The sequence below is a fragment of the Rhinolophus sinicus genome, linkage group LG06 (genome assembly GCF_036562045.2).
Source record: "Rhinolophus sinicus isolate RSC01 linkage group LG06, ASM3656204v1, whole genome shotgun sequence".
NCBI lineage: Eukaryota > Metazoa > Chordata > Mammalia > Chiroptera > Rhinolophidae > Rhinolophus > Rhinolophus sinicus.
In genome coordinates this window covers 54230846-54245500 of record NC_133756.1, presented here as the reverse complement: position 1 = coordinate 54245500, position 14655 = coordinate 54230846, and the positions used below count along the sequence as shown (strand labels likewise).

The following is a 14655-nucleotide window of genomic DNA, read 5'->3' as shown; positions in this document are numbered from 1 at the left end:
GTTTGAAAGGCAAAACGGATGGAACAGTTTTGTTCACATATACGTAACTAATTTAAAATGTAAGATTAACTAAGATTTCCAGAGAAATTCTATTACCATCTTAATAATTGTTTCATGAAATTCATTGCAAGGACTGTATTGGTAGGTTCATTATAGCTAATTTCAGTTATCAATTATAGATAATTTTGGATAATGTGTTCCACATCATGATAGTGTTAAAATTCTTAATTGTAAAAATCTACATTTTTATTGTTACTCTTGAGTTGCATTAAATCTCTCATGATTCCAAAGTAGTTCATTGAAAAGTAAAATTAATGATGAAGATAATATTATCAATAGTGCAATACAGAATAGTTCCATAAGTATAATACTGGATAGGGTTACAGTATGAATATACACCATCATCTGTATGAGGTAGGACCAAATAATCTATAAAAGTGTTGACTTAGCACAGTAGCTGTAAAAAAAGAAGCTGCAGTTTAAATAGGAAATACGGTGCTGAATGTTTGAAAATTGGGCTTTGTTGGGTTGTAATGGTCTTTAAGGGCCTTGTTTCTTGTGACATTTTGTTCAATATTGGTACAAAGCCATCAAATTTTGACACAATTTTCAAAAGAAGTATGGTTACCTCTCTGGTAAATCAAGTGATATTTTCCAGAGTAAGTATAGGAAACTGATTGATTTTGTCAGTAAAGATAGAAAAGAGACCAAAACTACAAAGGTATTGTTCAGTATTCTACTTCTTAGAGCAAAATCACATACAAGTCACATTCTGAAGACACTTGAATTATCAGCTTAAACAACGTTAATGATAAGTGTTGGGCTTGGAGAGAAAGCAGAACAAGCTTTTGGCACCATTTTTAAAATTTTTAATCAAAAGATCCTGCTGAAAGTAAATAAAGAAAATAGATGTGGAACCTGAGTTACAGCTCAAGCCCATCGTCACTAGGTTGACTATAGTGTGACCTTGGGCAAGTCACTCAGCCTCTCTGTGCCTCAGTTACATCATTTGTTGGAAATTTACTTACCTCAGAAATGATTTACTTACCTCAGAAGGTTGTTGTTAGGATGAACTAATTTAACCTACGGAGAATACTTGGAAGAGTGCCTGGTAAAAGAAAGCGCTATGCAAGTGTTACTGTTATAATTATATACAAGCTTACTTGGAAATAAAATAAAATTGTGCTGAATCTTAAAAAAACGTTTTAACCTCTTATTGGTGGTCTCTATGTCTTTATGTCCCATGAAAGAAATAATCCTGTAAGGAATGTATCTTATTATTCTCTGTTTTCAATGAAAGAAGCTGAGGCTCAGAGAAGTTAACCACTTGCCCAGGATCAAGCAGCTAGGTATTGCCAATTACCACAATGTTAGCATTTCATTGGGCCCATGTGACCACAACTCCCAGCCTTTTACTATTTTGCCTCCTGCTCACAGTTTATCAAATGTTTCATAAGCCCAAGCTGGACCATAAGCTCCTGTGGGGAGTGAGGAGGTGAGCGGGATGCGTCTCCCTCTCTCCATGCCTCCTAGAGAAACTGCACAGAGCACTACGGAAGGCATCCAGTGAGCGGTTCGGATGGGAAGGCCTGGGCCATGGAAAGTGCTCAGTAAATATTTGTTGAATGAATGAATAAGTGTGCACTTGTTCTGAAGCCCTGGGCAGATGTCAGGATGCTCCTCAGGAATGCAGGATGTGTGTGCGGGAGGAGCAGCTTCAGGGAGATGCCAAGAGCTCCACGCTGCCTACACTCCATGTTGCTTAGACTCTTAAAAACTCAGGCTGCCCTGTCAGGCCTGCCCATCCCCATCTTTCCCCCAGCCCAGCCCTCCTTCCAGGGCCTGGAGCTTGACAAGATGAAAACTGAGTGTGACTGCGTTTATTCATCCAGTAAATTCCATATATATTCTTGAAAAGTAATCCAGAAACCTTCACAGACCCTCCTACTCCCACCCCCAAAATGGCTTAGAAGCCTCCTTCCGTACATACATTTACTTCTCTCACCAACACGAGCAAGCTGGCATTCTTGGTGTGTGGCACTTTCTACAAAAGACTCAAGGCTAATCACAGAGAGGACAAAGTTGTGATGGGTGTGCTTGCTGGTTTTATTGAATAGAACCTCACAGAAGTGGTTTAGAAAGGTCTTCAGTAATAGCTTCCTCTCCCACTTAGTAAATATTCCTTCTCTGTCCTGGAGGCTTTCCTGAGAAACTCCTAATGAGATTGAGTTGTTTTCTAAAATGAAAAGCCAAGGGCTGCTCAGTGGCCTCATTGTTTTTCAACCTCTAACCAAGCCTGGAGGCTCCAGACAAAAAATTTCTGGGCCTTAAAACCAAGCTGTTCTGTGACTGAAACCAGAACCTCGTCCACAAGTTCAGCTCTCCCTGAGGCAGTGACCCTGGTTCTGCAACGGAAGTCAGTGGAGGTGGGGGAATCTCAGTTTCGCTCACCCAGACAGGGTGGCTGCCCTAACTCCAGGTGGGTTTTGATTGAAACAGTTGTGTTTTGAGCTCCCTCTCTGTCTTCATAACTCATTGGGCTTTTTTGTTGCCAGAGACCAGGAGTTTGAGACTTGGTTTCCAGCAGTTACTCTGCTAAGTGACTAAACTTGTGTTGGGTAAACATGTCTGGATCTTAGCTTGTGCTGGTTTAAAGTGAGGGATTTAGACTAGCTCAGTGATTACTGAATGTGGCTCTAAAATTCTGTTTTAATTTTTTTCTCCAAAGATAGAGAATACGTGAACAGGACAATGGGAAAAGGACAAGAAAAAGGTAAGGATGTGGGAGGGAGCGAGTTACCAGATCATAGGCTATGCTTCTCTGTATCGAAAATGAAGATAAAATGTATTATATATTAGTAGTACATTTTCTCTGAAAAGTCTTACAAACTATGACATGAAGTTGTATTAAGTTGCCAACTTCAAAAGAATAACATTTTAGTCCCTTACAGGGACACTGCCTTGGCTGTATGACCCTAGCAGGTAACGGGTCAGATGGGCATCCAGTGATCTGGCTTTTCCTGCTCATCTAACTAATAAAAGCTTTCACTGCTGCAACTTCATCTGATTTCTGTCACAGGCCCTGTGAGCTTGGTTGGGTCAAGGGTCACCCAGAAAATAACCAGCTTCCACTTTCTTTAATTATGCAAACTAGAGCTAGGTGATTGAGATCTTGCCTTCAGTCTGCAAGACACAGGGAGTTTTGCAAGCCCTAGGGGAGTGCGGAATTTCCTGAAGATGTTGCAAGGTGGCTGTCTTTGTTCTGGTCATACAATATTCTCCTTGGGTTTGGTTATGACTGAAGAGGTGCTAGGAAGCAAACTGAAAACTAACACCTCGGAGTGGGCTTCTCTATTGGCCCCGGGGGTGAGGCCAGCTTATTGAGAAGGAAGGGCTTGGTGCTATTGCTTGTTCATCTAAAGCAGGGGTGTCCAAACTGCGGCCCAAGGGCCCACTGCAGCCCGTGATCTATTTTTTATTGGCCCACAGCAAATCCCAAAAATATATTTAGTTTACTTAAATAAACCAGGTGAGGCAATACATATGTCACTTCGAGTGAGTGGCCCGGCTGTTTGTGTATTTTACCGCATATGGCCCTTGGTGAAAAACGTTGAAAAAAGTTTGGACACCCCTGATCTAAAGGTATTTTGATCCAATTCCACCTCTCAGTTCCTTTACTGGTAACTGGTTTTTGCTGAGGGAAGGACATGCAAAGGCTTGGAAATTGAGAGAGCAGATAGCTGGATGAGCGAGATTTTATACAAGTTCCTATTTTGGTAGTTTGATTTGGAAAAGGACACATGAATTCCCAAAGAAAACGAGCTTTATCGAGGAAGAAAAAATTCCATCCGTGTATTTCGTCAGCCGTCACACAGGCCATCCCTACACGGTCACCACCCCATACCTCTTAGCCGCCAGGTTGTGCTTCCAGAGGACAGGCCCCAGTGGCCAGTCCCAACCTCACTCAGGCCCCTCGGCACATTTCAGGTGGAAGTCACTCCTGCCCCCCCATCTCACCCTCAGCCTGGCAGAGGTGGGCTTCTAGACATCATTACTCTTTTTCTACCAGCACTTATAATGTGAGGCTATTAAACATTTTCAGACCTCAGAATGGCATCACTTTCCTCGGGTCTAGGTAAATCTGTTCCCTAAGGAGTAGGAAAATCACCTTGGTTTTCAGACACGACTATAAGCACAAGGTGCTCAGTAATACCGTACAGACTCCACTAATATTAAGTCTAGCTGGGTTTTTAAGTGCTTGAGAACCTCATGGGAATGGAATTATTCAAAGGGCAATATTTAAAAGTCATTCTCTGAATAAAACAGTATATGAATTAGTTGTTCCTGAAGTATTTAAATAGAAAGTAAATTACAATGTTTACCTTTCATAGTAAAAGCTATTCAGAATTCGTCTTCTTCCCTGAAAGAGCAATATTTTCGTTAAATATATCTTCCCATTCTTTGAAATGTGGAGTTCACAAGAAAACCTGGGTGTTATGCTTTCCTGCAGGCGACCTGTACTTCAGTACTGAAGAATGCCGCCCGGGGGTCAGGGGGTGGTGGTCTGGGGAGCAGACAGTGTAGGCTCTGAGTCAGCAGAGCACATGACTGAACTAGATTGAGCAGATACCCAAGACCTAGGGAAGCAAGGATCTTTCTCAAGAAAACTGAATTCATAGTTTTCATTTGTAGGGGAGTGTAGTCCCTTTCCCTCCTATTTGCTTGAAAATACATTACTGCTCCAGTAGTTCTAGTCCTTTTAGTCTGTGCCAAATCCTAGTTGACCCCATCTTCTTAATTATGTTCATTGTTTTTCTCACTTTTCTCCAACTTCAGGCTTGTGTCTTAATAAGAATATACCCTGGATCTTACCTGCTTCTGGGCCTTTCCTCTTGAGGCCGCCCCTGCCTGGGCCATACCTCCTCCTTCCTATCTCCCTATCTCCACTTCATAACCCCCCACCCATCCTTCCACGCCATCACAAATGCCCCCTCCCATCACATCTAACCACCACAGCATATCCTATACCTCCTAGGTGATGTGAGCATATAATGTCCAAATCAGAATACTTTTGAAAGTAAAAGCTGGTAATTAATAATGATGCTGAGCTAACTGGTATAAACTAGGGACTGTCCCAAGCAAAACAGGATGGATTTTTTTTCAGGGCATTTACCCAGGTGTGCCTTCTTCCCATAGGCAGGCTGAGGTTCAGAGGTCATGACTGTCTTGTCTTTGCGCCCCTTCTCGTGTCCAGCCAGTATATTAAAACAAGCTTTTAATTTTGAAAAAAAACTTTAGATTTACAGAAAGTCGCAGATAGTTGAGTTCCTGTATAACTCTCACCCAATTTCCTCCACTGTTTGTTTTATATTTCCATGGTACATTTGTTAAAACTAAGAAACTGCACTGGTTTGTTACTATTAAACTCCAGACTTTATTTGGATTTCCCCCATTAATGTCCTCTTTTCTGATGCAGACCAGGACACCACACTGCATTTGGTTGCATGTCTCCCTTGGTCTGTGACAATTTTTCAACCTCTGTTTTACATGACCTTGACAGTCTGGAGAGATCGAGATCTCGGCCAAGTTACCTGTAGAAATGTCCTCCAAACTGGATTTCTGTTTGATCATGATTAGACTGAGGTTATGGTTTGGGGGAGTGTCACACGGGTGACGTGCCAATCTCATCACACATATCAAGGGGCATGATATACACGACATGACTGGGGATGTGAACCTTTGTCACTTGGTGCAGGTGGTGTTTTCGCCTTCCCCATTCTTTGGGAGCCAGTCACTAAGTTTAACCCACTCTGAAAGGGTGGACTAAGCTCCACCTCCTAGAAGGGATAGTACATCTATTTACAGTATTATTCATTTATTTCAAAGCTGATATTTATTTTTTGACAACTTATTTCCATTTTCTGTTTAACAGCCTATGGAAGAACAGCTTAAGACGATTCAGTGGTTTTTCCTACCCCTTCAGTGGCCTGAGCAGTGGGAGGGCTGGACCTGTCTTCAGCAGTAAGCACTTCCTTACCTTCTGATACTAACAGATGCTCCAGGCTTATCTTGTATTTTTGCTGCCCTAGCCTTAGAACCAGCCATTTTCCCAAGGAACCTTGGTCCCTTTTATTGGAAAATGACCTTTAGAAACCAAGATCTAGCACAGTTCTTTGACTTGAATTCTGCGCCAGTCCTCCCAAGCTAACATAAACTTGGCAGGAGTGTGTGGGAGGCAGAAGCAGCACCCAGAAAAGCTGCTGGTTCTGCAGTGACCTGGTGGCAGAGGTGGTAGTGGTCCTTGTTTCTGTAATAAGCCACTAGCTCCTCACCTGGGGACACTAGACCTGTAGGGTGTGGGAAATAACTAAAGAGGTATTTCTGGGTACAGGGTAGGGGAGGTTCACGTGGGGGGGGACGACTGTGATACAGCAGCTTTTTCCCTTTTTTACCCCAGAGAATTGTTACTAGTAAATCAGAGGGAGGAATCCTGTCATCATTTATGATACTTAAAAAAATTATTTTTATTTTTTTGAGGTATAATTGACATACATTGTATTCATTTCAGGTGTACAACACAATGGTTCAGTATTTGTATACATTGTGAAATAATCACAGTCAGTCTAGTTAACACTTGTCACCATACACAGCTACAAAATGTTTTGTGATGAGAACTTGAAAGATCTACTCTTAGCAACTTTCAAATATGCAATACAGTATTATTAACTATACTCACTATGCTGTACATTACATCCCTATGACTTATTTTATAAGAGGAAGTTTGTACCTTTTGATCACTTTCATCCATTTTGCCCACTCCCTACAGGTGGTAACCACCAATCTGTTCTGTTATCTATGAACTTGGGGTTTTTTCATTAATTAAGATTTTTAGATTCCACATATAAGTGAGGGCATATGGTATCTGTCCTTCTCTGCCTGGCTTATTTCACTTAGCATATGCTCTCAAGGTCCATCCATGTTGTAACGAATGACAAGATTTCATTCCTTTTAATATTGCAATTATTTTTAATGTTTACAAAGTTGTGTAAAAATAATAATTTAGTTTTAGAACATTTCATCACCCCAAAGACATCCCTTGTGTCCATTTGCAAACAATCCCTTTTCCCATCCCTGGCCCATGCAACCAGCAATTTAGTATCTGCTTTAGAGATTTTCTGACATTTTATAAAATGGAATACCTTATAAGGTTTATTGTGTCAGACTTCTTTCACTTAGCATAATATTTCTGAGGTTCATCTGTGTTATAGCATGTATCAGTGCTCCACTATGGATTATTTTTTCAATTACAGTTAACATTCAGTATTATTTTATATTAGTTTCAGGTGTACAGCACAGTGGTTAGACATTTATATAATTTATGAAAAGATTCCCTTGACTACTCTAGTAACCACCTGGCACTATAGTTATTATACTTTTGACTGTATTGTCTATGCTGTATTTCACATCTGTGACAATTTTGTAACTACCAATTTGTACTTCTTAATCCCTTATTGCAGCCCCTAACACCCCTCCTGGCAACCATCAGTTTGTCTTCTGTATCTGAGTCTGTTTTGTTGTTTCATTTTTGTTCTTTAGATTCCACATATAAGTGAGGTCATATGGTATTTGTCTTTCTGTCTGACTTATGTCACTAAGCATAATACCCTCTAGTTCCATCCATGTTGTCACAAATTGTAAGATTTCATTCTTCTTTATGCCCAAGTAATATTCCACTGTGTATATATACACCACTTCTTTATCCACTCTATTGGACATTTAGGTTGCTCCCATATCAAGATATGGACATAGTGTTGCATTGAACATAGGAGTGCATATATCTTTTCGAATTAGTGTTTTGGATTTCTTCAGATAAGTGCCCAGAAGTGGAACTGCTGCATCATAAGGTAGTTCTCTTTTTAATTATTTGAGGAACCTCCAAACTGTTTTCCATAGTGGCTACACCAATTTACAATCCCACCAATAGTGCAAGAGGGTTCTCTTTTCTCCACATCCTCGCCAACACTTGTTTGTTGATTTACTGATGATACACACTCTGAGAGACATGAGGTGATAGCTCATTGTGGTTTTAATCTGCATTTCTCTGATGATTAGTGAGGATGAGCATCTTTTCATGTGTGTCTATTGGCTATCTGTATGTCCATTTTGGAAAAATGTCTGTCAGGTCCTCTGCCCATTTTCTTTTTTTTTTCAAATTCTTTTCTTTAGATTCCACATGTAAGTGAGATCATATGGTATTTGTGTTTCTCTGTCTTGACTTATTTCACTTAACATGTTCTCTAGGTCCATCCATATTGTTGCAAATGGTAATATTTCCTTCTTCTTTATATACTCCATTGTATAAATGTACCACAGTTTTTTAATCCAGTCATCTACCGATGGGCATTTCAGTTGTATCCGTGTCTTGGCTATTGTGTACAGAGCTGCAATAAATATAGGGGTGCATAAATTTTTTTGAATTAGAGTTTTGGATTTCTCCGGATAAAAACCTAGGAGTGGAACTGCTCGGTCATAAGGTAGTTCCATTTTCAGATTTTTGAGATACCTCCATACTGTTTTCCATAGCGGCTGCTCCAACCTGCGATCCCACCAACAGTGCATAAGGGTTCCCTTTTCTCCACATCCCCGCCAGCACTTGTTTGTTGATTTATTGATGATAGCCATTTTGACTGGGGTGAGGTGGTATCTCATTGTGGTTTCTATTTGCATTTCTCTAACTATTAGTGAGGTTGAGCATTTTTTCATATGTCTGTTTGCCATCTGTATGTCTTTTAGAAAAATGTCTCTTCATGTCCTCTGCCCATTTTTTAATTGGGTTGTTTTTTGGAGTTGAGTTGAATGAGTTTTTTAAATAAATTTGGGCTATTACCCCTAATCAGATATATCATTGGCAAATATCTTCTCCCATTCAGTAGGCTCCCTTTAGTTTTACTGATGGTTTCCTTTGCTGTGAAAAAAACTTTTTAGTTTGATGTAATTCCACATTTATTTTTTCTCTTACTTCCCTTGCCTGAAGGAAAGTAAAAATCTTACTCCAGGCAATGTCTGTAAAGTTTCTTACTCTGGGTAATGTCTGTAAAGCTTCTTCCTATATTTTCTTCTAGGAATTTTATGGTTTCAGATCTTACATTTAAGTCTTTAATGCATTTTGAATTTATTCTTGTGTATGGTGTAAGGAGGTGGTCCAGCTTCATTTTTTGCATGTCTGTCCAGGTTTCCCAGCACCATTTATAATAGACTGTCTTTACCCCACTGTAAATTCTTGCTTCCATTGTCGTAGATTAAATGACCATATAAGCATGGATTTATTTCTGGGCTTTCTATTCTGTTTCATTGATCTATGTGTCTGTTTTTATGCCAGTACCATGGTGTTTTGATTACTGTAGCCCTGTAGTATAATTTGATGTCAGGTATCATTATACCTCCCACTTTGTTCTTATTTCTCAAGATTGCCAAGGCTATCTGGGGTCTTTTATGGTTCCATATAAATTTTAGGATTATATGTTCTATTTCTGTGAAAAATGTCCTTTGTAGTTTGATAGGAATTGCGTTGAATCTGTATATTGCCTTAGGCAGTATGGGAATTTTAACGATATTAATTCTTCCTATCCATGAGCATAGTATGTGTTTCCATCTATTTGTATCTTCTTTAATTTCTCTCTTCAGTGTCTTATAAAATTCAGTTTCATTTTTGAATTAGGTTGTTTTTTGGTGTTAAGTTGTATGATTTCTTTATATATTTTGGATATTAACACTTTATAGGATGTATCATTGATGGATATCTTCTCCCATTCAGTAGGTTGTCTTTTTGCTGTGTTGATGGTTCTTTTGCTGTGCAAAGACTTTTTAGTTTGACATAGTCCCATTCTTTTCCTTTTGTTTCCCTTGCCTGAGGAGATATATCAGAAAAAATATTACTAAGAGCAATGTCAGAGAGTTTACTGCCTATATTTTCTTCTAGTTTTATGGTTTATGGTCTTTTAAGTCTTTAATCCATTTTGAGTTTATTCTTCTATATGGTGTAAGGTGGTCTAATTTCTTTTTTTTTTTTTTTTGCACGTATGTTGTTTTCCCAACAACACTTATTGAATGGACTCTTTACCCCGTTGCATAATTTCTTGCCTCCTTTGTCATGAATTGACCATTCAGGTGTGGGTTTATTTCTGGGCTCTCTATTCCATTCCACTGATCTATGTGTCTGTTTTTATGCCGGTGCCATGTTGTTTTGATTACTATAGTATAGTTTGATATCAGGTATCTTGATACCTTCAACTTTGTTCTTCTCAAGATTGCTGTGGCTATTAGTGGTCTTTTGTGGTTCCACATAAATTTTAGGATTATTTGTTCTAGTTCTGTAAAAAATGCCATTGGCATTTTGACAGAGATTGCAGTGACTCTATACATTGTTTTGAGTGGTATGGACTCATTTTAGCTATGTTAATTCTTCCTATCCATGTGCATTGTATATGCTTCCATTTATTTGTATCTTCTTCAATGTCTTATAATTTTCCAAGTTTAAGTCTTTTACCTTCTTAACTTCATTACTAGGTATTTTTTTTTTTTTGATTCAACCGTAAATGGGATTGTTTTCTTAATTTCTCTTTCTGATTGTTTGTTATTGATGTATAAAAAAGCAACCAATTTATAAATATTAATTTTGTATCCCATTACTTTATTGAATTCATTTATCAGTTCTAAGTTTGTGGAATCTTCAGGGTTCTCTATACATAGTATCACATCCTCTGCAAATAATGAATTTTACTCCTTCCTTTCCAATTTGGATGCCTTTTGTTTCTTTTTCTTTTCTGATTACTGTGGCTAGGACTTCCAGTACTATGTTGAATAAAAGTGGTGAAAGTGGACATCCTTGTCTTGTTCCTGATCTTAAGGAAAATGCTTTTAGCTCTTCACCATTGAGTATATTAGCTGTGGGTTTGTCATATATGGTCTTTATTATGCCGAGGTATGTTCCCTCTATTCCCACTTTACTGAGTTTTTATTATAATTGGATGCTCGATTTTGTCAAATGCTTTTTCTGCATCTATTGATATGATCATATGATTTTTATCCTTCATTTTGTTTATGTGGTGTATCACATTACTTGATTTGAGGATAATGAACCAACCTTGCACCCCAGGAATAAATCTAACTTGATCATGGTGTATGATTTTTTTAATGTATTCAATTCAGTTTGCTAATATTTTGTTGAGGATTTCTGCAACTATGTTTATCGGGGATATCAGCCTATAATATTCTTTATTGTAACGTCTTTGTCTGGTTTTGGAATCAGGGTAATGGTAGCCTCATAAAATAAGCGTGGGAGCCTTCCTGCCTCTTGAATTTTTAGAATACTTTGAGGACAGGTGTTAATTCTTCTTTGACTGGTAAAATTCACCTGTAAAGCCATCCAGTCCAGGACTTGTTTGTTGGGAGCTTGCTGATTAGTGACTCATCATTAGTAGTAATCGGTCAGTTCAGATTTTCTGTTTCTTGTTGATTCAGGCTTGGAAGATTATATGCTTCTAGGAATTTATCAGTTTCTTCCAGATTGTCCAATTTGTTGGCACATAATTGTTCATAGTATTTTCTTAAAACTTTTTGTATTTCTGTGGTGTCTGTTGTCACTTCTTTCATTCCTGATTTTATTCGGGTCCTCTCTCTATTGTTCTTTTAGTCTCTATTTCATTTATTTCCTCTCTGATCTTTATTATTTTCTTCCTCCTACTCACTTCGGGCTTTGTTTGCTGTTCTTTTCCCGGTTTCCTTAAGTGTAAAGTTAAACTGTTTGAGATTTTTCTTGTTTCTTGAGGTAGGCCTGCATTGCCATGAATTTCCCTCCTAGATCTGCTTCCACAGTCTCTCTTTTAATTTTAAATGACAAGTTTGCTGGGTAGAGTAGTCTTGATTGTAGGTCATTGCTTTTCATCACTTTGAATATTTTGTGCCAATCCCTTCTTGACTGCAGTTTCTGTTGAGAAACCAGCTGATAGTCTTATGGGAGCTACCCTTGTAGGTAACTGCCTTTGTCTTGCTGCTTTTAAGATTCTCTCTTCATTTTTTACCTTTGCCATTTTAATTATGAGGTGTCTTGGTGTGTACCACTTTGGGTTCATCGTGTTTGGGACTTTGCACTTCCTGGACTTGTGTCTATTTTCTTCACCAGTTTATGGAAGTTTTAGTTGTTATTTCTTCAAATAGGTTCTTAATCCCTTGATTTCTCTCTTCTCCTTTCGGTACCCCTTGGATTTTTTGTTTATCCATATATCAGTTGATAGTCATTTGGATGGTTTCCCTTATATGAATAATGCTGCTGTGAACATTATAAGTCTTTGTGAACATGTCTTCATTTCTTTTGGGTTGGAACACCAAGTGTAATTTCTGAGTCATATGGTAAACTCATATTTAACTTAAGAAACCACCAGACTGTTTTCCAAAATGGCTGCACCATTTTACATTTCCAGCAGCAATGTATTAGGGCTCCAGTTCCTCCACATCTCACCAACACTATGATATTCTTCTTATGTTCATCTTAGTGTGAAGTGGTATCTAATTTTGGTTTCGATTTGCACTTCCCTAATGACTATTGATGGTGAGGATCTTTTCATATGCTAAACGATTTGTGTGTTTTCTTTGCTGAAATGTCTATTGAAAGTTTTGATCATTTTAAAATTGAATTGTCTCATAGTTGAGTTTTAAGAATTCCTTATATATTCTGGATATGTCCTTCATAAAATAAGACTTCAAAATATATTTTCAGTCTGTGGTTTGTCAACTTATTTCCTTAGTGATGCTTTTTTTTGAAGGACAAAAGTTTTAAATTTTGAGAAAGTCCAACTTACCATATTTTCCTTTAGAAATTGTGCTTTTCAGATCGTATCTAAGAATTTTTCTCAACCAACGCCATGTAGATTTTCTGTTTTCTTCTAAAATGGTAGGAGATAAGAGTCTAAATTTTTTTCTTTTTTTTTTTTGCATCTGATATCCAAACGTCTCAGGACCACTTGTTGAAGACTATTTATTCTTTGTCCATGAAATGCTTTGTTAACTTAGTCAAAAATCAATTGACCATAAATATGAGGGCTTATTCCTGGTCTCTCAAATTCTGTTCCATTGATCTTTATGTCTATCTTTATATCAGTACCACACTATCTTGATTACTGTAGCTTTGTAGTAAGTTTTGAAATCAGGAAGTGTTCTTCATTTTCAGAATTGCTTTGGCTATTCTGGATCCTTTTCCCTAGAAAATTTAGAATCAGCTTTCCAGTTTAAAAAACAAAACAAAAAAAACTGTTGGGGTTTTGACAGAGATTGCATTAATCTATAGATCAATTTGGGGAAGACTGCCATCTTAAGAACACTAAATATTCTCATTCATGAACATGGAATATCTCTGTACTTATTCATGCCTTCTTTTATTTCTCAGAATGTTTTACAGATTTCACTGTCTTATACTTCCATTGCTAAATTTATTAAGTACTAATTCTTTTGGTACTGAGGTGGATGGAATTGTGTTCTTAATTTCATTTTGGGGTTTTTCATTGCTAGCATACAAAAACACAATTGATATTTATATATTGATATTGTAGCCTGTGATCTTGTAGAGCTTCTAGATTCCTGTTTGTTGAGTGCCCCACTCCACCAGGCTGCTTTCTGGCCCCTTTCCAAGGTTGGGCTTAGAGCAGCTGTCGTTTCTTCCAGTGTCCAAGAGTATAGATCTTATTTTTTTCTTGGCCCTCCAGTAAAGTTGCCCAAATTGTCCATCTGAGGCATCCCCTTTAACTACCCTGGATGCCCTGCTAACTTGCATGCTTCACACACATTTTGAAAAAGCAGTATACAGTCTAGAGATTTGTCTCTTAAGAACAAACTACAGATTCAATTTTTTTTTAATTTCCTTGAGTCCTGTTTGTTGAGCGCCTGTTCAACAAACAGAGGACTCCTGTTTTGGACTTGTGAGGTTAACCACATTACAGCACAGGCAGCTTCTTTTAAAAGAATGATGACTAGACTTCTAAAGGGCTGCATCTTAGACTGCATTTATTTACCTCTTTATTGTTCTTCAGAATCTAGAGTTTAGACTATGAGGCCAAAATAGGACTTCTCTCAATTTTTTGGTCAAGTTGATGTGATGGCTAGAATTATCCAGAAAAATAAAAAGTCATTGTATTTTCTTGAATAGTCATTTAAATTTCAATTTAAGACTTCAACTTTCATTTTCAAATAAATAAAAATAATGTCTTATAGCCAGGGATGCAAGGACTTGGTTATCCTTGTTGGAATAATGGTTTTCCAATAACTGGGGAAGTCACTCTGTACATTTAGGGACTGGGAGGTAGGTGCTTGAAATGTAAGAAGGTAAAGGTTTTTCTGTGACCAAAGCTAGTTATCAGTCACCACGAGACAATCATTAGAGCTAGAATTCCAGAAATAGTGAGTAGAAGTTCATTTTTTATTCAGTCTTCATGGATTGTATCTGTGAAACAAAAAGCAAACAAACAAAAAAATGTCTGAATAACACACCTAAAGTATTTTAACAGGTTTTTGGAACACTTTGTTTTCCCAATATACATTCCATTTGTGCTCATTAGGTAATAATGGTTTGGGTGGATTAGACCTAAGTTCATATTCAGCTCAAGG

General features: G+C 37.9%; 1 protein-coding gene across 6 annotated transcripts in view; it reads right to left on the bottom strand.

Annotated features, from left to right (window-relative positions):
* RPAP2 (RNA polymerase II associated protein 2) overlaps positions 1 to 14655 on the bottom strand; it is a 117008-nt gene that overhangs the window by 32529 nt on the left and 69824 nt on the right. For 3 of the 6 annotated variants that reach the window (XM_019752892.2, XM_074335132.1, XM_074335133.1), the window contains one exon: positions 6497 to 14491. The exons of 2 other annotated variants lie outside the window; for them this stretch is intronic. The gene's annotated coding sequence lies outside the window, so the exon portion shown is untranslated. Of the gene's footprint in view, positions 1 to 1091; positions 1109 to 4382; positions 4421 to 6496; positions 14492 to 14655 lie in introns of those variants that run through there. One more of the 6 variants, XM_074335131.1, reaches the window with a different exon arrangement.